The following is a 26,881-nucleotide window of genomic DNA, read 5'->3' as shown; positions in this document are numbered from 1 at the left end:
GTGAATATTCTGTTGTCCTTAGATTACATTTCCCCATAATAAAAATCCCCCTTGATAGAGGCAGATTGCAACAATATGGTTGCTTTTAATTAAAGAGTCTTGTCCTAGGTTGGGATTTGAACTCAGGTTTGATCATCCCTTAGAAATTAGATTGACCTAGTTTTGTCAAGGTTGTGAAAAATTAAACATGTTGAGCCCTCTGCTTAGGTTTACCTAGCCCCTGCTGTAGAAGTGGCTAGGTCAATGGAAGAATTTTTCTGTTGATTTAGCTACCACCTCTCAGAGAGATGGATTAGCTGCATTGGTGGAAGAAACCTCTTCTGTTGCTGTAGGAAGCCTCTACACTATGACATTGCGTACAGCAGCAGAGCTGCAGTGACACAGCTATGCCACTGTAGTGTAAATGTAGTTTTACAAGGCCTGGGTTAGAGCTGGGATTAGAATTTGACGACTGATATTCCCAGGTTTTATAATAAAGAGGTAACTTTCTAAATAGCCCCTCGGTCTGCACATGCTCAGTTTAATTCTTTAGCTCATCATTCAATGCAAGAGGCTTCTGACAAGCTAAACTAGAGTAACAAAACCTTTTTCAAAGTAAATTTTAGTTTGATTTTTCCTCAGAGGGCTGTGCACTGTGTGAGGATAACCTTCAAATGCTGGAGACCCTGGTGCAATGGAGCACTTGTTTGATCTCTCCCTGTAAGCAAAATTTGGGTGCCAGAATCTCTTAAAGTTAAGAGAAACTATTTTTTTCAGGCGCTGTATCTTGGGAGCCCCTTGTTCAAATGTCCCCAAATTTGGATCCCTGACAGAACCCCGTGCTGCCATAAGGCACACCAAATTTCAAGGCAACCTGAGCAACCGTGTAGACATTGGAGCACTTAGATTCAAGCTTTAAACAGAAATCTGGTCTGAACTTTTACTGTAATAATGTCAAGCTTAACAGCTAGGTCATGAAGTAGAACACACAGTAGGTAGTTGGTGCCAAGGGGGTTCAATCTTAAGAGAGTACTGAAGCAGAATGTAGGAATATGCAAGAGTTCAGCAGTAGGCTCAACTTCATGGGCACGTTTTCCATGGCGTTACATCCCTTATTAGATGTGAATTTGGCCCTTAGTCAGCAGGCATCAGGAGCTGAAGCCTGATTGTTCTCCAGGTTGTATATTTGTGCATATAGATCTTGGTACAGTAATGTCATGGAAAAGTATTGTGCAGTACCCTTTAGTTTACTGAATAAGATTGTATTTGTAACAGGAAAATAAATCTGATGATTATTCAGGACCGGGTGTGCCGGTATTGTGGATAGTTTCTGGTGCTTTGATAAAGCTAAGAACGGAGAGCAGACACCTCATATGTTGCATACTGAGGGCTTGTCTACACTACCGCTTAAGTTGATGTAAGTTACGTCGCTCAGGGGTGTGAAAAAACGTACATTGACTTAATGCGGTGTCTACACCATGCTGTGTCGGCGAGAGAGTGTCTGCCGCTCATTGAGATAGATTAATTACGTCGAGGTTGAGGATGATCTCTTTCACAGGTTTTATTTTTTATGGGTCCTTGGTGACTGAGGAGTCCGATCCTTGAGCCACAGGCTTGTTGGCTGAAGTTGCAGGTGGTTGGAAGTCAGGGTTGGGCCACGATTGCTGCATGACAGTTATCTGACCTTTCTTTTCTGGTGTTTTTCTGCAAGCAGGGCAATGCGATTTTCCTCAAAAGTGGACGTTCCTTCTCTGAGACGTCTTCGCCAGTTCTCCCTATCCTGGGCTACTGTTTCCCAGTGTGTGGTGTTGATGCCACATCTCTTGATGTTTATTTTGAAGGTGTCTTTAAAGCCTTTCTTTTGGCTTCCTCATTTTTTTTCTCCTTTGGTGAGTTGGGAGTACAGCAATTGTTTTGGTAAGCGTACGTCAGGCATGCGCACACAGTGCCCGTCCACCTCAGCTGGTACTGGATAATCAGGGCCTCAACACTGATGTTGGTCCCTGTGAGGACACTGACAGTGTGGTGATCCTCTCATTTTATGTTGGGGATTGTCCGAAGAAAGTGCTGGTGCTAGTGTTCCAGGTTTTTCAGGTGTTTTCTATAGGTCACCCAAGTCTCACAGCCATAGAGGAGAGTTGGCATTACCACTACTTTGTAAACTAAAAGTTAGTGTGTGTTCTGTTGTGATTGTTAAACATCTGGTGAGACAGACTGCCAAAGGCAAGCCTGGCACAGCGGATTCTGTGCTGAATCTCAATGTCTATGTTTGCCCGCTGTGAGAGATGGCTGCCAAGATAGGCAAAGTATCCTACATTATTCCAGTTCTTCTCTGTCAACGGAAATCTTCCTTGCTGGCTATGATGATTGACCAGGAGCTGGCTGGAGGAGAACTTTTTTTTTTTTTGCTGATGTTCAGAGGTAACCCTAGGCTATTAAGCAAAGCAGTTAAACCAATGAACAATAAAGCATCAGGCCCTTCCATATTTATCTGATATAGCGATGGAAGGGCAAGATGCACAGGAAGTGTTGTGGATTCTTTGCTAGGTTAGAATCCTGCTGAAGGCTCCTTGCTTGCTTAGTCACCTAATTTCAGGACACCTCTAGAACCTCTGAAGTGGTGGGGTCCTATATATAATTGGAAGAATCAGTCTGCTGCAATGTGCTGTTGTGCTTTTGGGGCGGGGGAAAGCACCTTTGTAGGTATTGCCTCCTATGCAGGTTTTAAATGTAATGGCTAGTTCTTTAAAATCTCTATCCTTTTTAGCTTGTTTTAAAAAGCAGCAGTAAAGAAATGCATTTACAATAAAGTCAACAAATAGTGTCCCATCATGCTTGAAGAGTTATATGACACAACAGATTTTACTGAAATCCATGCAGGACAACTCTTCTATTAATAAACTGCTTTAGTCAGGAGAATGAAGACTGTTCTGACCATTATATGAAAGATATCACTTGGATCGAAAAAAGAAAAATCTTGATGCTCTACCCTGCGTCCAGGAAGGAGTACATCATAGTTGTCCAGGACAGCGAGGTCTGGTATAGGCTTTGTGCACTCAGAGTTCATCCCTAAAGTAACATTAACATCTGAGAGTGGACAGAACTGCTTGTAGAAAAATGAGTTGGCTTGTTCTTCTGCTGTTTTAATACTATGATGTAGTGATGATGGGTTAGGTGTTAAACTCATAATTCATTAACTGTTCGGTATCTGCAGGCCAGGGCTCAACAATCTATTCACCAGCAAAACAAACTTTGGGATCTGAACCTACCCCTTTTTTGAAACAGTTGTCAATCTCCTCTTTTAGCTGTTTGGTATGGCTAGTTAAACCAGTGATGATGTAAATTATGGGTAAGATGTGGATGGTAGAGTCTCACAGTTTTGGGAATAATGATATTCCTGGTCCTGGTCAATATTTTCAGTCTTGTTCCATGCACTATTTATTGGGAATGATAAGTCTCTTGCGTAAGCAGGAAGGACTTTGTATACAATATGTGTACTAGTAGCCTTACAGTTCTCTGGGATGAATAAATATTCCAGATTGTTACAAAGTGCACCCTTGAATATAGGGTAAAGTCTTAGTATGGCCATGCAATGACTTGCTCCTGTTTAAAGCTTTTCCTCTTGATGTGATGTTTCATATGAATCGCCTTTAAAGTAGCAATTTGTTACTTTGTAACTAAATGATCACAAATGGATAATCTTGGCTAGTGGGAGAAATGAGAAGTAATATTGTTTCAAAAGATGGATAAATTAAATGGTGATTCTTTGAGCTTTGCTGCTTTCGTTGGTGGGGAAGACGAACAATAAGGGAGGAGTGTAGGGTTATTTGATTCAATATTATAAAATGGTGTTAGGAAATCTTGCTTTCTGATTGGTATCATGGCATAGTACTATGGGTAGAAACTATTTGTTGTTGATCAAACTACAGTACTAATAGTATTGTAAAGACCTGGCTAGTATGTATGCAGCACTGCTCTGCTGGGTAGAATCAAACCTGTTCAAGTGGGTCATAGGCCCTATCATGCTAACAGCTGATGGAGATTATCCATTAGTTCAAGTGGTAGTGGTCTGTGCTTTTGTGTCAGAGGGACCTTAGTTCTGTTAGTGCCTTGAAATTCTTAATGGCTCTAATGTGCAGCTGTAGTGATAACCTTGCAGTTACTAGATAGCCATAGACTTGTTACAAGAGAATTATCCTTCATTAAGAACTACCTTTTTTTTGGTTTTATCCATTGTGTTTTAATCATTTATGTAGAATCATGGCAAGGATTGCTTTGTAAATAAATCTATTGATTGACTATTATGTGGGCTTTTATGGCAAGTTTATATTTATTTTTAAAAGTTTTAATTAAATTTGAGCCAGAAATATTTGAATCACAAATTCTAAAACTTTTTAGAGAGGACATTTCAGATAGCTTTGCAAAATGATCATGAAAATCTTGGAGCCAAGCCCCCAAAATCTACTTGTGCACCCTTACTGCAATGAGAGGCAGAGGGGTAAATTATTATTTGAATTATGATTGGGGTCCTTTAGGCACTATTGAGATGTGGACCCTGTTGTGCTTAGCACGGGGCATATGCATGTTAAGTGACAGTCCCTGCCCTAGAGTTCACAATTCAAATAAGTAAGACAGGGAAATTGTGGGAGGGGAAAGAGAAGCACATCTCAGTGTTATAATGGTCATCAGAAAAATCACTTATCCTAGTTGGCATAGTGATCACCAGTCCAGGCCGAGCGGGAATGGAGCACGTCAGCTACTGCAAATACATACAGAACAAGTTTTAACCACAGCATATGTAGTATGTAAAGAGAGGCCTATTAGGGTATGGCTGCACAGCATTGTTCAGTAAGTGGGAGGGAGTCTCCCAGCCCATGTTGACACTCAAATTAGTGGGGCTTGCGCTAGCGCTCTAAAAATAGCTGTGTAGACAGCGCTTAGAAGTTGCCACTCAGGCTGGAGCTTGGGCTGTGAAGCCCATTCCCCTCCCTAGGCTTCAGATCCCGAGCTGCAGCCTGAATTGCAACTTCAAAGCACTGTCTACACAGCTATTTTTAGAGCACTAACACGAGCCCCGCTAGTCCGGGTCTGTTGACCTGGTCTGGGAGGCTGGCTCCGGCTGGGTAGATATATCCCTAAGGTCAGTTATCAATAATAATGTTATGTGGAAGAAACCCATCAACAAGGCTGATCCGATTCACTTCACATAGACCTCAGTACTGATGTCCGATGGTAACAACTTTCAGTCTGTACTATCTTGGTGCAGATTTGAAATAGTGATGGCCTGCTAAACCCAGGGTTGTGAGTTCAACCCTTGAGGGGGCCATTTAGGGATCTGGGGGAAGAAATAAAACAAAAAAACTGTACTTGGTCCTGCTAGTGAAGGGGACTGGACTCAATGACCTTTCAAGGTCCCTTCCAGTTCTATGAGATAAGTATATCTCCATATAAGTATTCTGGATTTTTTTCTTCAACAGCAAATATATAATATTTTAACAAAACAAGCATATGTCCCTCGCGTCTCACATTTATCTCCAGACTTCTTCTCCTTGTCCAGATCTGTTCTGCCCCCAACAATCTTCTATTCATTGAACTTTTTGAAACTTTGCATTTTTAGAGAGAGGTAAGGGATTGACTCTGTGTATACAAATTTGCAGAGGGACAATAGAGTTGAGGTCTGTTATTTCTTAACTTTATATATTATTTATTTATTTTAAAACATTTTTGCTGTTAGCAAGCATGTTACCTCTGGAGACACAAATCCACAGTTTGAGAACTGGAAAACTAAGCATCTCTGATGGTATCTTCTAGACTGAGCACTGAGTCCCATTGGGTAGATAGAAAGATTAACCTAAATAATCTATACAGAAGCCTGTGGAACCTCATAAGATTGGTACCCTAATCCATGAACTATTGGAACTCATTTACAAAACTTTTCTTAAACATGACATGAATATATTGTCTCATACTATAGAATTAGAATTTATAATCCCTATTCCATGATGAGATACATTATAGCTCAAAGATATCTTAATTAAAACTATCTTTAGATAGGTTTTTTCCTCAAAAAGCATTTTATCAAAAAAAATCCGATTTAAATGAAAAAAATGTGATTAAAAAAAATCATTGATTTTTATCCACCCTGATCAGGCTTTATGTAAGGTGTGTTGTGACTGCAACATCACATGGTCACAACACACTGATTCTTCCTAGTTCCTTTCTTGTGCACCAACAGGATGGAAAAACAGTCAGTTTCAACTCTCTGCTGGGTCACAAGCATCAAATAAGGAGAGCAGAGTATCCTTACATCACAATCGCAACAAAAGCTCAGCCCTTTGTGCTTAAGACTGCTTCAGACCTACTTAAGGAGACTCAATAGCTTGCCATCAGGAATATAAATGAAAATAAAAAGGTAGTGAGGAAATAGGGGAATCTAGTTTTGCAGTTTCAAGATACATTTTCAGAGTCATGGTAAAGGAGACAGGAATAGGACTAAAATACACAGGAAGAGGAACAGTTTTACTTTTGAAAGATCATATACTTTTTTCTGGTAAATTACAAGTACAGTGGTTTAAGATTCATCTAGTACAGGGAGCCTAGCATCAGGTTTTAGCATCCAGTTCTCAATGTAAGGAACAAAATCTCTCCCAGATTTAGATGCTATTACGTAACCTGCTGTCAGGATTAGCAAGTTAAGCTTTCCTCTGTCAAATGGGGAGCGGCTTTGTCTATAAATACAAAAGTAATGCTGATTCTCATATTCAGTAGAGAATTGGCAATTAGTAACTTATTTCTACTATGAATAACAAACTTATCTCCCCTTAGGACTCCAAAAATGGAAAACACCATAACCAAGACTTCATTTAATGCCCTCAAGTTCTCTGTCTCTCTAGAAATTTGACTTCAGATTTGTGGATGGTAACAACTAGGGCTGCCAATCGATTAAAAAAATTGATTGCGTGATTAATCGCACTGTTAAACAATAATAGAATACCATTTATTTAAATATTTTTGGATGTTTTCTACATTTTCAAATGAAATATATGGCAGAATGCGGGTAAAACAGACCAGGCGACATACGATTCTCCTCCAAGGAGTTCAGTCACAAATTTAATTAACGCATTATTTTTTTAACGAGCGATATCAGCATGGAAGCACATCCTCTGGAATGGTGGCCAAAGCATGAAGGGATATACAAATGTTTAGCATATCTGGCATGTAAATACCTTGCAATGCTGGCTACAAAAGTCCCATGCAAATGCCTGTTCTCACTTTCTGGTAACGTAAATAAGAAGAGGGCAGCATTATCTCCTGTAAATGTAAAACTTGCTTGCCTTAGCAATTGGCTGAACAAGAAGTAGGGCTGAATGGACTTGTAGGCTCTAAAGTTTTACATTGTTTTGTTTTTGAGTGCAGTTATGTAACCAAAAAAAATCTACACTTGTAAATTGCACTTTCGCAACAAAGAGATTGCACTACAGTACTTGTATGAGGTGAATTGAAAAATACTATTTCTTTTGTTTATCATTTTTACAGTGCAAATAATTATAATAAATATATACTTTGATTTCAATTACAACACAATACAATATATATGAAAATGTAGAAAAACATCCAAAATATTTAATAAATTTCAATTGGTATTCTATTGTTTAACAGTGCGATTAAAACTGATTAATTTTTTTTGTTAATCGCATGAGTTAACTGAGATTAATTGACAGCCCTAGTAACAATTTAATTGTTTTGAGTTTCCTTTATAACTTGGAGTTCGCATTGTATTAAAATCCCAAGCAATATCCCAGAAAGTTTATTCCAAGCTAAGTTCATGCTACTTCACAAGCAGTGATAATTTTATTTTAATCACAAGCACCTAACCTTTGTTCTGGACCCTTATCCTGGCTTTCAGAGGGGGATAATAGAAGCACCAATTTATGTATAGGCTATATCTGAAAATGGCTGGAAGGCGATGCTTAGCTATTTAAGTTCTTGTGTTGAAATACCTGGATCCCCTAGTATCACAGGTTCAAAGCCTGGTGGGGTTGACTCAGAATTTCATCATTCTGTGGTGGAGAAAATGGGATCCCTACAGTTTCTGTTAGGATCATTCAGGCAAGACATGAAGAAGGCTTGTCTGTTCTGTATGGACCCTGAAGTAATTCTTGTAAGATTACCATGCTGTCCTTATTTAAAATAATAAAAAAATCCCTTTCCAACTGTTGTGCAGTATGATGTGCACAGATTAGTTGCTGCCCTCTGTCCTAGTGGTGGCTAAATCTAAATGGTGCTGTATTTAGATGCACAGTGTCACCATTTTGGATTCTCCAGAATGAAAAATGTTGCATAAACATTAAGTATTCTCAACATCAATGAGCCTCCTGCCCCCCGTGTTGCTCTTATAGTTGCTCTTGTGTCTCCGGTAATGGTTTGTTAATGTTCGGATTTGAAGTAATAAATTGTAAGGTAAGGGGGAACAAAGCAATTATCTTGCAGCATGAGAAACGTCAGTGTTACCTGTAGTCATATTTATCTCATGGCAAATTGGAGGGAGAATACAGAATTAGCCTTACATTAATGTAGTTCTTAACATAAGGGCTTTGGTCACTGCAGAAGCGGGGAAGGGAAGGCTTGCCGCTGAATGAACCTCAGTAACATCTCTTTGGAGACGCTCATGTGGTTCACTCTTGTAGGCTACACTAGGTGGAAAAAATGCAGAAGGAACATTGTAGGATTTAATTTCTCATAAAAGCAGATGATATTTTTGCCTAAATGTAATTCTGTAAAAAATGGCATCATGGGGTTCCATGTTTATTTTCTCTCAATGACTGTATCAAATGTGTTCACTTCACAAGAAAGAACAGATGCATGTTCCATCTTTCCTGCTCTCTCCTTCCTAGTAGGTACTTCATTGATTCCAAGGCCAGAAGGGACTACTGTGAGCATCTAGTCTGACCTCTATGACACAGGCCATAGAACTTCTCCAAAATAATTCCTAGAGTGTATCTTTTAGTAAAACATCCAATCTTCATTTAAAAATTGTTGGTGATGGAGAATCCACCATGAGCCTTGGTAGGTTGTCCCAATGGTTAATTACTCTCACTGTTAAAAATTTATGCCTTATTTCCAGTCTGAATTTGTCTAGCTTCAACTTCCAGCCATCAGGTTTTGTTATCCTTTTCTCTGCTAGCTTCAAGAGCCCATTATTTAATATTTGTTCCCCATGTAGGTACTCTCAAACTGTAATCAAGTCACCCTTAACCTTCTCTTTGTTAAGCTAAATAGATTGAACTCCTTGATTCTGTCGCAATAAGGCATGTTTTCTAGTCCTTTAACCATTCTCTTGGCTTTTGTCTGAACTCTCTCCAATTTACAAACATTGTTGTTCGCATGTGGACACCATAACTGTGTACAGTATTCCAATAGTGGTTGCACCAGTGCCAAATAAAGAAGTAAAATAACTTCTCTACCATTCCTTGAGATTCCTCTGTATATTCATCCAAGGATCACATCATCCCTTTTGGCCACAGATTCTGTCTGGGAGCTCACGTTCAGCTGATTATCCACAATGACACCCAAATCTTTTTCAGAGTCCCTGCTTCCCAGGATATTCCCCAATCCTGTAAGTATGGCATACATTTTCCCCCCTAGATATATACATTCACAGTTAGCCTTATTAAAATGCATACTGTTTGCTTGCAGCCAGCTCATCAAGCAATCCAGATCACTCTGTATCAGTGAGCTTTCCTCCTCATTATATACCACTTCCCCAATTTTTGTGCAAACTTTCAGTGATGATTTTGTTTTCTTCCAGGTCATCAATAAAAATGTTAAATCGTTTAGGGCCAAGAACCAATCCCTGCAGGTCCCCACTAGAAATACACCCATTTAATGATAATTTCATGTTTACAGTTAAATTTTGAAACCTATCAATTGGCCAGCTTTTAATCCATTTTATGTGTGCCTTGTTAATTTTATATATTTCTAGTATTTTAATCAAAATGTCATATGGTACCAAGTCAATTGCCTTACAGAAGCACACGTATATTATATCAACACTGTTACCCTTTTCAACCAAATTTATAATCTCTCTCTCAAAAAAAGAAAAAAATCAACTTAGTTTTACAGGATTTCTTTTCCATGAACCCATGTTGATTGGTATTGATTATAAAACCCTCCTTTAATTCTTTATCAGTCAAATCCTGTATTAGCAGCTCCATTATTTTGTCTCCACATTATGTCCACTGTGAGCCCAATTCTCATCATATTACTGTTATTCTGGAATAAATCCACTAAAGTCAGTGGAGTCAGAGATATGATGAGTGGCCATATGCTCCTGCTTGAAAGCAGCTATAAAGTGTGTGTGTGTGTGTGACAAAAATAAATGGAAAGAAGGGGAAGTTCTGCTTCTAGTGATTGCAGATGTCATTCCACTGTAGATATGTGTGCGCCTTGTGCACACTTGTCAGAGAACTTTTTCCCTCAGCAGTACCAGTCGGGGCAGCTTGAGTGCCCTCTGCCATCGCGTGCTACGAGGACAGAGCTGGTAACAGATAGAGCCACCCCAGACTGCCGTCAGTTCCTTCTTATTGCCAGTGATGGTTGTTGGAGCGCTTCCAGTCTTGCTATCGAAAGTTTATTTCCCTTATTCTTTATGCATAGTTTCTGTTTCTAGTAGTTGGTTAGATATAGAGCAGGGGCGGGCAAACCTTTTGGTCTGAGGCCTGCGTCGGGTTTTGTAAATTGTATGGAGGGCCAGTTAGGGGAGGGGTCGTGGCCCGGCCCCCACCTCCTATCTGCTCGCTCCCGGGACTCCTGCCCCATCCAACCCCCCCGTTCCCTGACGGCCCCTCAGGGACCCCTGCCCCATCCACTCACCTCTGCTCCCTGTCCTCTGACTGCCCCTGGACCCCCGCCACCCCATCCAACCCCTCCTCTCATTCCTGACGGCCCCCCTGGGACCCCTGCCCCATCCAGCCCCCCCGGGACCCCTGCTCCATCCATCCCCTCCTCTCATTCCTGACTGCCCCCCGGGATCCCTGTCCCCATTCAACCCCATGTTTCCCCCCGACTACCATCCACACCCCCGCCCCCTGACCACCCCCCGAACTCCCCTGCCCTCTATCCAACCCCCCCCGCTCCCTGACCGCGCTTCCTGGAGCACCGGTGGCTGGCGGCGCTACAGCCACGCTGCCTGCTGGAGCCGGGCCATGCTGCCACCACTTCCACCACCACGCAGCTCAGAGCACCGAGTCAAGCCGGGCTCTGCAGCTGCGCTGCCCCAGGAGCTCACAGCCCCGCTGCCCAGAGCATTGCGCTGGCGGCGGAGCGAGCGAGCTGAGGCTTTGGGCGAGGGGGAACAGCTGGGGAGGGGCCGGGGTCGAGCCTCCTGGGCCAGGAGCTCGGGGGCTGGGCAGGACAGTCCCGCAGGCCGAATGTGGCCCGCGGGCTGTAGTTTGCCCACCCCTGATATACAGTATAGTTAGTGTTAGTTATAGGTTTCAGTTTTAGGTCCTTTATGGGCCAAGTTTGAATCTTGGTACTGGTACCATAGTCATGCCTTGTTCTCCAGGGTTTTAGTCTTGCCAGTCATGTGCCAGGCTGATGCTGGTCAGCAACCCACAGCCAGCTGCCTAAAATATTTTGGGGAGTCCCACATCAGTGACAAATGTCACATTTGTAGAGGAGTTAAGCCTTGCTCTAAAAAAGATTGAGCTATGAGACTTAAGTATCTCCTTATGGAGGTGGCATTCTGCCCTACATCAGAGCCATTGGGTTCAGAGTGTACTCCAAGTGCTTCACCATCAGTACAGGGTGTGCCATCCAAGATGTCTGTGGCACCTCATTCTATGTCTCCGATACCAAAGAACAGAGACAGATCTTCCAGGGACCCCGTTCAGCAAGATCTTCAGTACTGAGATCAGTTAGAGGCAAAGATTCAGGGAGAGACTCAGAGGGGAAACATTCCCCAGGGTGTTCCTCTTATCTCAAAAATGTGGGTTCATCGATTCCAAAACCTGTGTGAGGCCCCTCAAGGCTGTCCCCTGAAGTTCTGTTGCAGACGCACCAAATTAAAGACCTAGTTCCAGTACCGACATCATCGGAGGTGTATGCAGCCAACAGAGAACTTCTCAACCTTTCGGTACTGGTGTCCATGGTGATACAGCAAGAGTTTCAACTGGTGCCGGCAACTGTAGTTCCTACATCAGCTCCACAAGTCACTGTGGTACCGATGCCCTCCGTGCTTCAGGTACCTAAGAGGCGGTACTTTCCAGGGGCAAGACACTGTTATATCCCTGATATTGCCATCCCTGGATTTGGCTTACCTGTCTCCTGTCCACATGAATTCTGCTCCACTGTTATTGCAGGGCTCTGAATCATTTTCATCGGACTCAGAAGTGGGATCTTTTATGTCCCATACCCGACGGGAAGCTTACCCTCCATCAGCGCCTTGGTGCGGAATCCGTGGTTGTCGCAACACTTCCAGCAGTGGACACATCGCAAGGGGCAATGGCCTACATAGGCATGGGGTCCACCACATCAGTGGCCTTTCTGGACACTGTGGGGTGTCCCTCCGCCTGTTAGGACTTTCCCTCATCCATGTGAGCTGACTTGCTCGAGAGTGCACCAAGATCTTTGGCACCGCATATAACATTGGCCAATGTGCAATACCGGGACTGATACCGAACAGCTGGAAGTTGCTCAGACAGTTCGTTCACCACAAGAGATAGACCAGTCATTGCCTCAGCATCTGAGTGTATCTTCTTCTTCTTCACCATATGGGGCTATGGAGATAGTGAACAATTCGTCACCACTGGAGATTACAAGGCTCACCAAGAACTGCTTTAAAGTGTTGGATGCTCAGGTGGAAGAAGTCAGAGAGAAATCCCACAAGCTAGTGGACATATTGGCTTCAGCAGGGCCCTCCAGAATGCCACTCCTGATTAATGAAGCGATTCTGAAGCTGGTCAAATCATTTTGTCAGACCCCTTCTTTCTCCCCTCTACAATTAAATGGGCAGAGAGGAAATACTATGTCCCTTCTAAGGGTTTCAAACATCTCTATGCTCACCTGCCCCCAGGCTCCCACTAATGAGTGGGAGAGGCAGAGGCATCAACACTGAAGGGGATGGAATCAGCGACTGGGCTAGTTGGGTTGTAAAGTTTATTCGAGATGAGGGCTGCAACTTAGAATTGCCAACCAGCAAGCTTGACTAAGTTGCTGGGACTTCACTCTGTGGGAACACGTCATGAAGTTTAAACGATAAGTACCTGGAGGACTCCAGGGAGGAGTTCACTCTGATGGTAGAGGAGGGCAAGCTGGTGGCAAGGACAGCTCTCTAGCAGAGCTTGGCTGCATCAGACTCACCAGCTCAATCCATGATGTCTGCGTATCTATGAGGAGATGTTCATGGCTGCAGTCTTACGATCTCCCTCCTGAGATACAAGAGACCATTCAAGATCTGCTCTTTGAGGGTCTCTCCCTCTTTTCGGAAAAGACAGGCAATAGGCTGCATACCCTAAAGATTCCATGGCAACGCTGAAGTCACTTAGAATCTATACACTGAGTGCAGAGGAAGCAGTTCTGGTCTGTCTCACAGATATCAGAGCTTTATAACTCAGCCCCGAGAGCTGCCGAGAAATAGGGGCAGGAATTACAGGAAGCGACCACCTCTTCCTCTGTGACCGTGGCCCAGTCTAAGCACGCATTTTGACTGGTTTGTCAAGGGCAACATCCCATTTCTTACAGGCCCATCTGTTCCTACCAGTTGTCTATCCTACTTCCTCTGTGCTTGTATCTCATGACATCACATCAGTGGGTCCTAAGCATAGTGGGTCTTGGATATTCCCTTCAGTTTGTTTTTCTTTTTATCCCCCCTACCTACTTCTGTTCCCTGACCCTCTTCAGGGCCCAGGCTAACAAGTCCATTCTTCATCTCAGAGCCTCCTTTTATACTTCTACATAAGGATAAAGTTAACCTTTCCCCTGAAATTTCTGACAAAGGTGGTTTCCAATTTCCACATTGACCAGACAATTTATTTGCCACTCTTTTCCTGAAGCCTCATATGCATAGAGATGAGCAGAAACTTCTTTTTGTTGAATGTGATGAGAACTTTAGCCTTCTACTGGATCCTCAGTGCGGTTGCAGACAGGCTGAAAGATAATCTGGTTTCCACTCAGAGGTTTTCCCCTTATATACGTTTGTGCTACCAGCTAGTTAATATTACGCCACCTCCTAGAGTGTTGGCTCATTTGACTAGAGCGCAAGCAGCTTTCCTGACGCAAGTACCTATTTGAGACATTTGCAAAGTGGCAACCTGATCATCATTTCACAATTTTGCTGCTCATTCTACCATTTCCTGTCAGTCCAGAAATGATGCCATTTTTGGATGGGTTTCAGAGTAGCAGCCGTGTTAGTCTGTATCCGCAAAAAGAACAGGAGTACTTGTGGCACCTTAGAGACTAACAAATTTATTTGAGCATAAGCTTTCGTGGGCTACAGCCCACTTCATCGGATGCATAGAATGGAACATATAGTGAGGATATATATATATATATATATATATATATACACACACACACACACACACACACAGAGAACATGAAAAGGTGGGAGTTGTCCTACCAACTCTAAGAGGCTAATTAATTAAGAGAAAAAACTTTTTTAGTGATAATCAAGATAACCCATTACAGACAGTTTGACAAGAGGTGTGAGAATACTTAACATGGGGAAATAGATTCAATGTATGTAATGGCTCAGCCATTCCCAGTCTCTATTTAAGCCTAAATTGATGGTGTCTAGTTTGCATATTAATTCAAGTTCAGCAGTTTCTCGTTGGAGTCTGTGGGTACGTCTTCACTACCCGCCGTATCGGCGGGTAGCAATCGATTTATCCGGGATCGATATATCGCGTCTCGTTAAGACGCGATATATCGATCCCCGAACGCGCTCACCGTCGACTCCGGAACTCCACCAGAGCGAGCGGCGGTAGCGCAGTCGACGGGGGAGCCGCGGACATCGATCCCGCGCCGTCTGGACCCCAGGTAATTCGATCCAAGATACTTCGACTTATAGCGTAGCTGAAGTTACATATCTTGGATCGATCCCCCCCCAGTGTAGACCAGCCCTGTTTTTGAAGCTTTTCTGTTGCAAAATTGCCACCTGGTTGTTCTACAGTTGCTGTTCAGGTAGACTCTGAGCCCGCCTCCATGTTAATCTGCTTGTGAGTCACCTTCCGTGGAATGGGCATGTGCAATCACTGGAAGAAGAAAAATCAATTTTTCTTTTCCGTAACTGTTATTGCTTGAGATGTGTTACACATGTCCATTCCACAACATCCCTCCTTCCCCCTCTTTATTGCAGTTTATCTAGTGAGAAGGAGCTGATTGGGGGTTGGGAGCAGCTCCATCCTCTTATATCTGCATGCAGTGGTGCGTGATGGCAGAGGGCACTGGAGCTGCCCTGACTGGTAATGCTGAGAGAAAAAGTTCTTTGATAACTGTGCACAAGGCACATACATGCACAAGTCCATTCCACTGTAGGTAACATACCTCGAAGAAAGGTCTGAAAGGTAGGTAACTGTTTTTTGGTAACAATGAATATAAATTAGAAAATAGGAAGAGTAGAAAATTGATAAGGGAAGCCAAAGGGCACAAAAAGAACTCTGTGGCAATAAAAGATAATTAAAAGAGATTTTCTTTAAATCCTAGGTGGGTTATATTACCTCTGTTTGGCTCTGGTGTGACCACTGCTGGAATACCGTGTCCAGTTCTGGTGTCCACAATTCAAAAGGTTGTTGATAATTTGGAGAGGGTTCAGAGAAGAGCCATGAGAATGATTAAAGGATTGGAAAACATGCCTGGTAGTGAAAGACTCAAGGACCTTAATTTAGCTTTTCAAAGAGAAGGTAAGGGGTAAGTTGGATCATAGACTATAGGTATCTACACAGGGAACAGAAATACAATAGAGGACTCTTCACTCTAGCAAACATGATCCAGTGGCTGGAAGTTGAAGCTAAACAAATTCAGACTAGAAATCAGGAGCGTATTTTTTTTTATAGTGAGGTAATTAATCATTGGAACAGTTTATCAAGGGTTGTGGTGAATTCTCCATCACTGGCAAATTTTAAATCAAGATTGGATGTTTTTCTAAAAGATCTTCTCTAGTTCAAACAGGAATTAATTCAGGGAAGTCCTATAGCTCGTTTCAGAGTAGCAGCCGTGTTAGTCTGTATCCGCAAAAAGAACAGGAGTACTTGTGGCACCTTAGAGACTAACAAATTTATTAGAGCATAAGCTTTCGTGGGCTACAACCCACTTCTTCGGATGCATATTGAGTGAAACATGCTCGTGTTACACGGGCGGTCAGACTAGATGATCATTATGATCCTTTCTGGTGTTAAACATCCTTTTTGGAATAAAGTCTGCAAAATCCTGTCCTCAGAGTGTACACAAGGCTGATTTTGCTCTGGGCTCTTCTGCTGATGTTAGTTTGCAATGAGAATTGCCTCATCAGGATGCAGTTTGACTCATAGGTCATCTTTTATGCTAAATGTACTGTCTGTCAGTTCGTGGTAGATCAATGCACGGTGGAAATCTTGCATTTTGTGTTTATAACAGACGTTTCATGATGAAATTATTTTTCATGTGCACATCTTTAATTTTGTGGGTTCTGAGTATCAGGGTCGGCTCTAGGTTTTTTGCCGCCCCAAGCAAAAAAAATTTTGGCCGCACTCTCCCCCCCCCCCCCCTTTTTTTTTGGCTTTTACACATGTTTTACACGTAGGCAATACCGGAAAGTTGTTTTCGTTTTTGTCCCAGCATTTTAGCCCTATAACCACTGGCACCGACGCAAAATTGGCATGCATGGCGCCGATAGGGTGGCACAGTGTACACAAGTAATCGTTAACACATTTACACACGTTCCCGTTATGAGTGACTGTGTCACGCGACGTGACACAATATTTTTCACATCACGCTCCTATCGCACTACTGTACTTGGCCGTAGGTAAGGCGCTAGTCATTGGGGCGAGAGAGCTCCCCAGAAGCTAGGGGACACACTGGACCCAGCCCTGCCTGGCGTTTTCCCAGCGCTGAGACCGCCCAGCTGGGAACCCGAGGGGCATGCAATGGAGAGAGCTCCGGGACTGGGCTTCGGCCAAGGAAGAGGCGCTGGGCTGGCTGGCTGGATGCTGCCCCTCTCTGCCCAGTCGCTCGCCCCCTGCACGGCGGAGGCAGGAGGACACCCCAGGCACCGGAGCGCTGTGCGGGGCTGGAAAGGGACACGGCAGCCTCTGGGGCTCCAGCAGGCAGAAGCGCCCCGGGGACTGTCCCGCCCGGCCCAGCTCTTACCTTGTTGCAGATCTGGCCCGAGGACTCGTCTCCCGCCGCCGGGGGTTGGGGCTGCTGCTGGATCCCAGCCCCGGTCATCCTCGCCTCGGCCCTGGCATGAGTTCGGCTCAGCCCAGGCTGCCGCCGCCGCCCCCCCCCCCCCCCCCGGGCAGGAGGTGGCGCAGGAGGGAGGCGAGGAGAAGCCCGCAGCCGGCGCTGGAGGACCGGCCCGCCCAGCCGCCATGTTCCGCTGCCACCCACTGGGCTCCATGGCTGGGGCAGGGCTGTCCTATCGGCTCCTGCCCGCGGGAGAGCAGCGGGGACACGCTCCCCACTGAGCCGGCTCCCCCTGCCCTGCTGCACAGCCCCGGCGGCACCCAGTCAGAGGAACGGGTGGTCAGGATCCAGCCCAGGATGCTGCCTCAGGTCGGAGCTGGGGCCCCAGCATTATGCTGCCCCTGGTAATTTGCCGCCCCAAGCACCTGCTTGTTTTGCTGGTGCCGAGAGCCGCCCCTGCTGAGTATGAATAAATAGTTGGACTTAAACTCTTGTGCAAGTGATTCATCAGCCCATTTATTTTTTTACTACTTCCTGCCATGAATCCACATCTCTTCCCGCCTACATCCCATGAATTATATTAGTTCTAGTAGAATGTGTTGTTCCGTTTTTTCAGTGCAGATCTCCAAAGATGTTAGTGTTCATAAGGCCAGTTAATATTTAATATATGTATTGTGGTGGTGCCTGAAGTCCTCAGTCTTAGGCCCAAGCAGTCCACCTGCATGCTGTCAATATTTATGAGAGACAGCAGATGGATGCAACAGACTGGGAGCACAAGGTAACAGTGAGATGATTAAGATTAGTGTAACAAGCAGAGGTCATAGCATGCCAGCTGCTGAGTGTTATCTAGGCATCATGGCATTATTTAATTCCTTTGGTTCATTGGCTTAGGTCTGTGATTTTAAATTCATAGAGGACTTATCTATTGGCTAGAAAGCACAAATATTATTCAGGTTCAGTATCTTCTCCACTTTGACCAGTCTCTCCATTCCCCTCCCCAGCATATCCACTATCTAGGCAAGTCCTTTGATTTCTTCCTCTTACTTCCATAATTCACTTTCCTCTCTGTACTCAATGCTAAAATCCCAGTGCATGTCCTGAGCAAATCAGGAGGCCATTACAAGTATCTTCTTGCTGCCTCTCCTCCCCCTGTTTGTTTAAAATACGGTGAACAAAGTTATATTTATCTCCCTCTTCTGCTGCTCTAGTCATGTCACTCCCCGCACTCTGCTTTTTAATCATTCAATTGGCCTCCTATCTTCTGCATCAAGTTCATTTTTCTTATCCTCCCTACAAGGCCCTATATAATTTTGGCTGTGCCTATGTCATTCCTGTCATTTCCACTTTCAATATTGTGCTTTCTGTTCTGCCTCATATGCCTGGGACAGTCTCCAAGTACTTCTTTGCCAGGGGCTCTTTTCCTAGTTCATCAAATCCTGATTTATAATCTTCAAATCCCTCTTCAGGCTATGCCATCCCTAATCATCTCAACAATCCCCAGTCTTTCCCTCTCCAGAGCTGTTGTATCACCCAGTTTCCTTGCCCTGAAGTGCTTACTGTCTAAATAAGACAAGGTAAGGATGTGTGTTTTCTGGGCTTGTAAAGCCCTGTGTCCGTTAATGGTGCTTAACTAGTAACTTGTGCCTTGCGAATAATCAGGACAAGCCACAGGCTTCACCTATGCCATCCACAGATGTTGCAAAATTGGCTTTTCTTTAGTGAAATGTGTTCTGTATGCCTAGCTAGTGGTGTTGTGTACTAGAGCAGTGGTTCTCAAAGCTGGTCCGCCGCTTATTCAGGGAAAGCCCCTGGCTGGCCAGGCTGGGCCAGGCCAGTTTGTTTACCTGTTGCATCCGCAGGTTCGACCGATCGCGGCTCCCACTGGCCACGGTTCGCCGCTCCAGGCCAATGGGGGCTGCAGGAAGTGTATTCCACTTAGGTGTGTGCATGCCCAGCATGCCGGAGCCAGAGCCTTTTGCCTAGCGGTACCCACAGGGGGCAGCACTCGTGGCTGTGACCCCTCCTCTGGCTATCTGAGCCGAGCTGCCCCGGCCCCCCTCAGTTCCTTTTCCCCACCTGTGGCTGGAGTTGGAGGTGTGTGTGGTTAAGTCTGACAACCTCGCGTTTCTTGTTAGCCTAGTTTATTGTATAGAATTAATGTTAGTAAGTAGTTAGATGGTGTTAGTTGTTAGTGTTCCTTGGTGATGCCCTCACTGGGGTTCAAACACTGTCCTTTGTATGGACAGGCAATCCCCAACAGTGACCCCCACACATGGTGCTTGCTTTGTCTTGGTGAGGCCCACCTTAAAGCGTGTTGTTTGACTTGTAAATCGTTTAAGAAGTGGTCTCAGGTGGTGCGGGACCTTTGCCTCAAGAAGCACCTGCTTGAACATACCATGTGACCTGATCTGCCTCCTCGGGCTGAAGATCGCTGTTGAACTCACAGGGCGCTGCCGCCTCTTGTTCCAGGGCAGGCGCCTCGCCGAAGAGAAGGAGGAGCCATTCTCCATCATCGTGCTGAGAAAGAGGTCATAGAATATCAGGGTTGGAAGAGACCTCAGGAGGTCATCTAGTCCAACCCCCTGCTCAAAGCAGGACCAACCCCAACTAAATCATCCCAGCCAGGGCTTCGTCAACCTGACTTAAAAAACCTCTAAGGATGGAGATTCCACCACCTCCCTAGGTAACCCATTCCAGTGCTTCACCACCCTCCTAGTGAAAAAGTTTTTCCTAATATCCAACCTAGACCTCCCCCACTGCAACTTGAGACCATTACTCCTTGTTCTGTCATTTGGTACCACTGAGAACAGTCTAGATCCATCGTCTTTGGAACCCTCTCATAAGACTAATCAGGTTTTCTCCAGGTTGCAGGGCAACTTCTTTACCTCCCCTAAGAAAAGCACAGACTGGCATGGTTTGGGCACGCGGTATGGTGTGGGTGCCTCTGACCCTGCCCTGTACCGAGTGGGAAGGGCAGAAACACTATACCATTGACTCGGTTCTGGCTTCTGGGTGTCTCTTGAGCCTGGTACCGACAAGGGAAATGCCGGTACTGACTGACTTCATGTTGTCGGCGTATCAGGCAGCTGCAGACTTCTTCTGCCTTTCGGTCCTGACCTTCCCATTGATCCAGCACTTTCCCAGGGCTGCGCCACCTATGGCCCCTCCGATGGAGCGAGCCACTGCACCTCCATGTCTGTTGGCACTGCACCCAGATGCTCCCCTTCCAGTGGTGGGGATGTACCTGGTACTGGAATTGGTGTGGGGAAGCTTGGCACCGGGCCCTCTTCAGCACCACTGTATTTGACTCTGCAAGTGCTCTCATGGTGGCTCTCACCACCTTATTTGGATGTTCTGGTACTGCTGTTTTCACTGGGACCAACAGTGCCTGTGGCGCTGGCATGCTCAGTACTGACGGTACTGCCTTCATCGTGGGCACTGATTTCTGCCTTGTTCTGGGTGACAGATGAATTGGACCGCTTATTGGCTTCCTCAGGTGTCGCTTCGCCCCTGTTGCCGATATCCTGGGGCTCTGATTCTGAGTTGGAGTCATCATCTGCCTCCGCTGCATCACCTGATGAACTCAAGGGACTGCTAATGGACCAGTATGGTCCCCAGGGTTGGCATGTGCTCTGTGGCCAGGACGGAGGTTCCTGGCCCAGCCCTTACTGGTTGTGAATGACCTACCCATATTGGTGGCCTGGTTCTCAGTTGGATGCTCCTTGTTCACAGAGATCCCACTCTTCGTCTCAGGCCCAGGCAACAGTGCTCTTCCTCCCTGTGGAACCTCCAGAGTCCCCCCCTCCTGGGTGTGTCTTCCCAGGAGCAAGACCCAGTTGTGGCTCAGCCCAGACCTTTGTCCTTGTCGCCAGACAATGCCGTGCTGTCTAGTTCATCCTCCACTTCTCTCTTGGAAGACTTTAAGGCGTACCAGGACCTTTTATGCCACGTAGCCACATCTCTGGGCATCCAGGTAGAGTTCTTTCAAGAGAACACGCATAAAATAATGGTCATTTTGCAGCCCTCTGTCCCCAGGAGAGTAGCACCTCCTGGTCAATGATGCGGTCCTCGAGCTGGCGAGAGCCCTGTGGAGTACACCGACCTTGGTACCGCCAGTGGCGAAATGCATGGAAAAGCATGACTTTGTTCATATGTATGGATTTGAGGAGTTCTGTTCCCTCCTGGCTGCGAGCTCCCTGTTAGTAATGATGGTAAATGGCAGGGTCGGGTAGGGGAAGTTAAAGTCTACCCCCAAGGACAACGACTTCAAGCAGTTGGATCTTCTGGTAAGAAGATTTATACCCCATTGTCTCTACAAATGAGGATTGCTAATCAACAAGCTTGGCTGTCTAAGTATGATTTCCTCAGTTGGTCAGCCGTGGCTAAATTGGAGGAGCAGTTGCCCAAGGCCTTGCATGAGGAGTTCTGGGCATTTGTTGTGGAAGGCTACTTGGTGACCAGAACGTCCCTACAGTCGACCCTTGAGGCTGCAGACACTGCGGCCAGGGTCATGGCCTCTGTGGTAATCATGAGGAGGGATCTCTCTAGACGTCCAGCAAGCCATTGAAGACTCGCCCTTTGATGGCCAAGTCTTGTTCTCAGACAAAATGGAAGAGACCTTGCACTCCTTCAGGGATTCCAGGGCTACCTTGAGGTCCTTGGGAGTATACACACTGTCTGTGCAAAGACTTCACTGTGGGATGCAGCAAGAGTATCGCCTGCAGCGCTCCTTTGCGCAACCATCCCCCCCAAAACAATGGAACTACCCTAGAAAGAGGGATAGATCCCACAAGAGGAAGCAGTCAGGCTTGGGCTTTGGACAGTTTTCATGTCCTCCCTTGGCACCATCCAAGTGCCCTTTTTGACTCCTTTGTCCAAAGCACTGATCCAGTCATTCCTCTGCCCCCTTCATCCACCTGTCCCTTTGCAGAGAGATTGGCCCGCTTTTACAATGCTTGGGACTGGATTACCTCAGACAGCTGGGTCCTAGACACTGGCAGATCAGGGTACGCAATCCAGTTCCTCTCCCTGCCTCTTCCCCATCCTTCTTCAGGGACCCCTCTTACGAGACAATGCTCATTGAGCAAGTCAGCTGTCTGTCGAAGTTGGAAGTGGTGGAGGAGGTTTTGCCAGAACACCGGGGCCATGGTTTTTACTCCTGGTACTTCCTGATACTGAAATCCAAGGGCAGGGTGAGATCCATTCGCGACCTTCGTGGCCTCAACAATTTCATCAAGTACATGCGATTCCGCATGGTCACTCTATTGGCTTTCCTCCCTGCGGCATCTCAGAACAATTGGTTTGCTGCTCTGGACTTTCAGGACACTTACTTTCATGTGGCCATTCTGCCAAGCCACAAAATTTTTTTACATTTTGTGGTGGTAGGAGAGCACCATTGTTAGTATATGGGTTCTCCCGGTCAGCCTCTCTTCTGCCCCCCAGATCTTCACCAAATTCATGGTGATGGTCATGGCATATCTCAGGAGGAAGGGTATCCACATCTTCCCATGTCTTGACAACTGGTTGCTGAAGGTAGATCCAGAGAGGGGGGTTTTCTTATTTTGACACTACGTTGCATTTGCTCAACAGTCTGGGACTCCTTTTAAACACCTCAAAGTCAGCCTTGGCTCCCACTCAAAAAATCAAGTTTGTTGGAGCCCTTTTAGAGTCCACAAAGTCAAGAGCGTTCCTGCCAACCAACCGCTTCCAGTCAATGCAGCAGCTCTGCTTCAGCCATCCACGACAGTCAGTGTGTGTCTGAGCCTGCTGGGCCGCATGTCCGTGTGCATGCAGGTGGTCCAGTTCGCCAGGTTGCGCCTTCACCCCCTTCGGATGTGGCTCAGGATGGTTTACCGCCCTGCTCTGCATCCTCTGGACAGGTTGGTTCACCTCCCTCCACCAGTCCTAGATTCCCTATGCTGGTAGGAGTCCCCACGCAATGTGCGCCAAGGGGCCCCTTTCGCTCAGGCGTCTCGAACCAAGACACTGGTTACTGATGTTTCCCTTCTGGGTTGAGGGGTGAATCTGGCCTCATTAAAGGTGCGCGGGCTGTGGGCAGAACTGGGAGCCTCACTCCATATCAACATGTTAGAACTTCAGGCCATCCACAATGCATGTCGTGCCTTCCAATACCGCATCAGACACGCAGTGGTACTCATCAACCGTACCACTGCAATGTACTGTGTGAACAAGCAACGGGGATGCATTCCCGGTTACTCTGCCCGGAGGCAATCAATTTTGGAAATTTTGCATTGAAGAAGACATCACTCCAGTAGCAGTCCATTTGCTGAGGGTGCAAAATCGTTTTGCGGACTCTCTCAGCAGGGTTTTCTCCCTGAGCCACGAATGGTCCCTGAAGGGGAGAGTTCTCTGGGTCGCCTTTGCAATGTGGTGCATCCCTGCAATCAACCTGTTTGCAATGAGGGGAAAATGGGAAGTATTGACTATTCTGCTCTCGAAGGGGCCTCAGCCGAGGCTCCAATCTCTGATGCCTTCCACTTTAGCTGGCAGTCGGCCCTCCTGTGTGCCTTTCCCCCTCCATTCTGATCATTCTGCAGGTCATCCTCAAGCTCAAGGCAGATTGGGCCAAGCTCATCCTCACTTCTGGTTCTCAAACCTCCTTGCTCTGATGGCTCAGCCTCCTGTATTGCTGCCTCTCCATCCCGACCTGCTCACTCAGAACCATGGCCTCACCATTCATCCTGCGATCAGCGCCCTGCACCTTATGGCGTGGTTGCTACATGGTTGAACGAAGAGGAGGAGCAGTGCTTGGTGGCTGTCCAACAAGTCCTACTCAAAAGTAGGAAGTCCTCCACTAGGACGGCCTAGGTAGTGAAGTGGAAGAGATTCTCGGTGTGGTCCTGGGCCATGGGACCCAACCGACAGGGGCTGCCATCCAGGACCTCTTCAAGTACCTGCTACATCTTCAGAAATCGGATCTTGCGCTCAGTTTCCTGAGAATGTATTTTGCAGTGATATGAGAATTCCATCCATTGATTCAAGGGAAGTCATTTTTTTCCAATGCCATGGTGGCGAGATTTCTGAAGGGGCTTCTCTGCTTACATCCTCTGTTCCGAGAACTGGTTTCCTTGTGGGACCTACACATGTTTCTGGTGGCTCTGATGGTCCCTCTGTTTGAGCCCCTTGTGTCCTGTCCGCGTCCCCTTCTGTCTCAGAAAACTGTGTTCTTGATAGCGACCGCTTTGGCAAGAAGGGTGTGTGAGTTGCAGGCTCTCATGGCTGAGTCGCCTTACACTCAGTTCTCCAAGGACAGGATAACACTGTGACCACACCCAAAGTTTTTATCTAAGGTAGTCTCTCAGTTTCATCTGTGTTTTTTTCCTAAGCTGCACTTTTCTATGGAAGAACGACGCCTTTATACTCTGGATGTCAGGTGATGTCTAGCCTTTTATCTAGACAGGACTAAAATGTTTCATGTTTTGCCTCGCCTATTCATGTCATATCTGGACTACATGCAGGGGCAAGTGGTCCCCCTGCACAGACCATCTCTAGATGGATAATATCCTGCATCAAGGCTGCATATGCGATAGCTTCGGTTACACCTCCTCAGTGGATACTGGCTCACCCCATGAGTGCGCAAGCAACATTGATAGCATTCCTCAGTGACATTTCCATACTGGACATTTGCAGGGCGACCATGTGGTCGTCTGTACATATGTTTATGGACCATGCTGCTGTTACCACATCTTCTAGCACAGATTCAGGCCTCGGAAGGGTGGTCCTGCGATTCCCATTTCAGTAGACTCTGAGCCCCGCCTCTGGATTGGGATACTGCTTGTGAATCACCTAAGTGGCATACACGTCTGCATCTACCCGAAGAAGAAGAAACGGTTACTTGCTGTAACTGGTTCTTCAAGATGTGATGCAGACATGTATTCCATTACCCACCCTCCGTCCCTTTTGCATTGGAGTCTCCTCTCATGGGCTTTCAGTGTGAAGGAACTGAGGGGGATCGGGATGGCGACTCCTCATATAGCCAGAGGAGGGGTCACAGTCATGAGGTGGGTGTGCCACCCCCCTACAGATACTGCTAGGCAAAAGTCTCTGGCTCTGGCATTCTGGGCACGCATATGCCTAAGTAGAATACATGTCTGCATGACCTCTCAAAGAACCGCTGTTACAAGTAAGTAACCCTTTCGTTTTTGCCTATCTCTGCAGCATGGCACGTGGGTTGCCTGCTGGGATCATGTGGGCGTGTCTCACCTGATCAGTTCCCAGCCACTTGCAGGGTCCATGGGCATTGATGGCATATTGCTATCTCCTATTCTCTGCCTGTGGCACACACTTTTTAGTTAGACTAAAGCATTTTAGAAGCTAATATGAGGGGGCAAGGAGTCCAGGAGAGCTGGCTGTATTTTAAAGAAGCCTTATTGAGGGCGCAGGAACAAACTATTTCGAAGTGCAGAAAGAATAGTAAATATGGCAGGCGACCAGCTTGGCTTAACAGTGAAATCCTTGCTGATCTTAAACACAAAAAAGAAGCTTACAAAAAGTGGAAGATTGGACAAATGAACAGGGAGGAGTATAAAAATATTGCTCAGACATGCAGGAGCAAAATCAGGAAGGCCAAATCACACTTGGAGTTGCAAGGGATGTTAAGAGTAACAAGAAGGGTTTCTACAGGTATGTTAGCAACAAGGAGGAGGTCAGGAAAAGTGTGGGACCCTTACTGAATGGGGGAGGCAACCTAGTGACAGATGATGTGGAAAAAGCTGAAGTACTCAATGCTTTTTTTGCCTCGATCTTCACAGACAAGTTCAGCTCCCAGACTGCTGCACTGGGCAACACAGTATGGGGAGGAGGTGAGCAGCCCTCAGTGGTGAAAGAACAGGTGAAGGACTATTTAGAAAATCTGGACATGCACAAGTCCATGGGGCTGGATGCAATGCATACAAGGGTGCTGAGGGAGTTGGCTGATATGATTGCAGAGCCATTGGCCATTATCTTTGAAAATTCGTGGCGATCGTGGGAGTTCCTGGACGATTGGAAAAAGGCAAATATAGTGCCCATATTTAAGAAAGGGAAGAAAGAGAACCCGGGGAACTACAGACTAGTCAGCCTCACTTCAGTCCCCGGCAAAATCCTGGAGCAGGTCCTCAAGGAAACCATTTCGAAGCACCCTAGAGGAGAGGAAGCCAATCAGGAACAGTCAACATGGATTCACCAAGGGCAAGTCATGCCTGACCAACCTGATTGCCTTCTATGATGAGATAACTGGCTCTGTGGATATGGGGAAAGTGGTGGATGTGATATATCTTGACTTTAGCAAAGCTTTTGATATGGTCTCTCACAGTATTATTTCCAGCAAGTTAAAAAAGTATGGATTGGATGAATGGACTATAAGGTGGATAGAAAGCTGGCTAGATTGTTGGGCTCAACGGCTCAATGTCTAGTTGGCAGCTGGTATCAAACGGAGTGCCCCAGCGGTCAGTCCTGGGGCCAGTTTTGTTCAACATCTTTATTAATGATCTGGATGATGGGATTGATTGCACCCTCAGCA

The 26,881-nt window shown here is 45.9% G+C and overlaps 1 protein-coding gene across 1 annotated transcript in view; it reads left to right on the top strand.

The window, feature by feature from the left end:
* Positions 1 to 26,881, top strand: part of NSF (N-ethylmaleimide sensitive factor, vesicle fusing ATPase) — a 166,113-nt gene that overhangs the window by 512 nt on the left and 138,720 nt on the right. The window lies entirely within an intron of this gene.

This window comes from Terrapene carolina, unplaced genomic scaffold (genome assembly GCF_002925995.2).
Source record: "Terrapene carolina triunguis isolate 2854851 unplaced genomic scaffold, T_m_triunguis-2.0 Scaffold495, whole genome shotgun sequence".
NCBI lineage: Eukaryota > Metazoa > Chordata > Testudines > Emydidae > Terrapene > Terrapene triunguis.
Note: the sequence above shows the minus strand (reverse complement) of the source record. Positions and strands in the feature narration are given on the sequence as shown.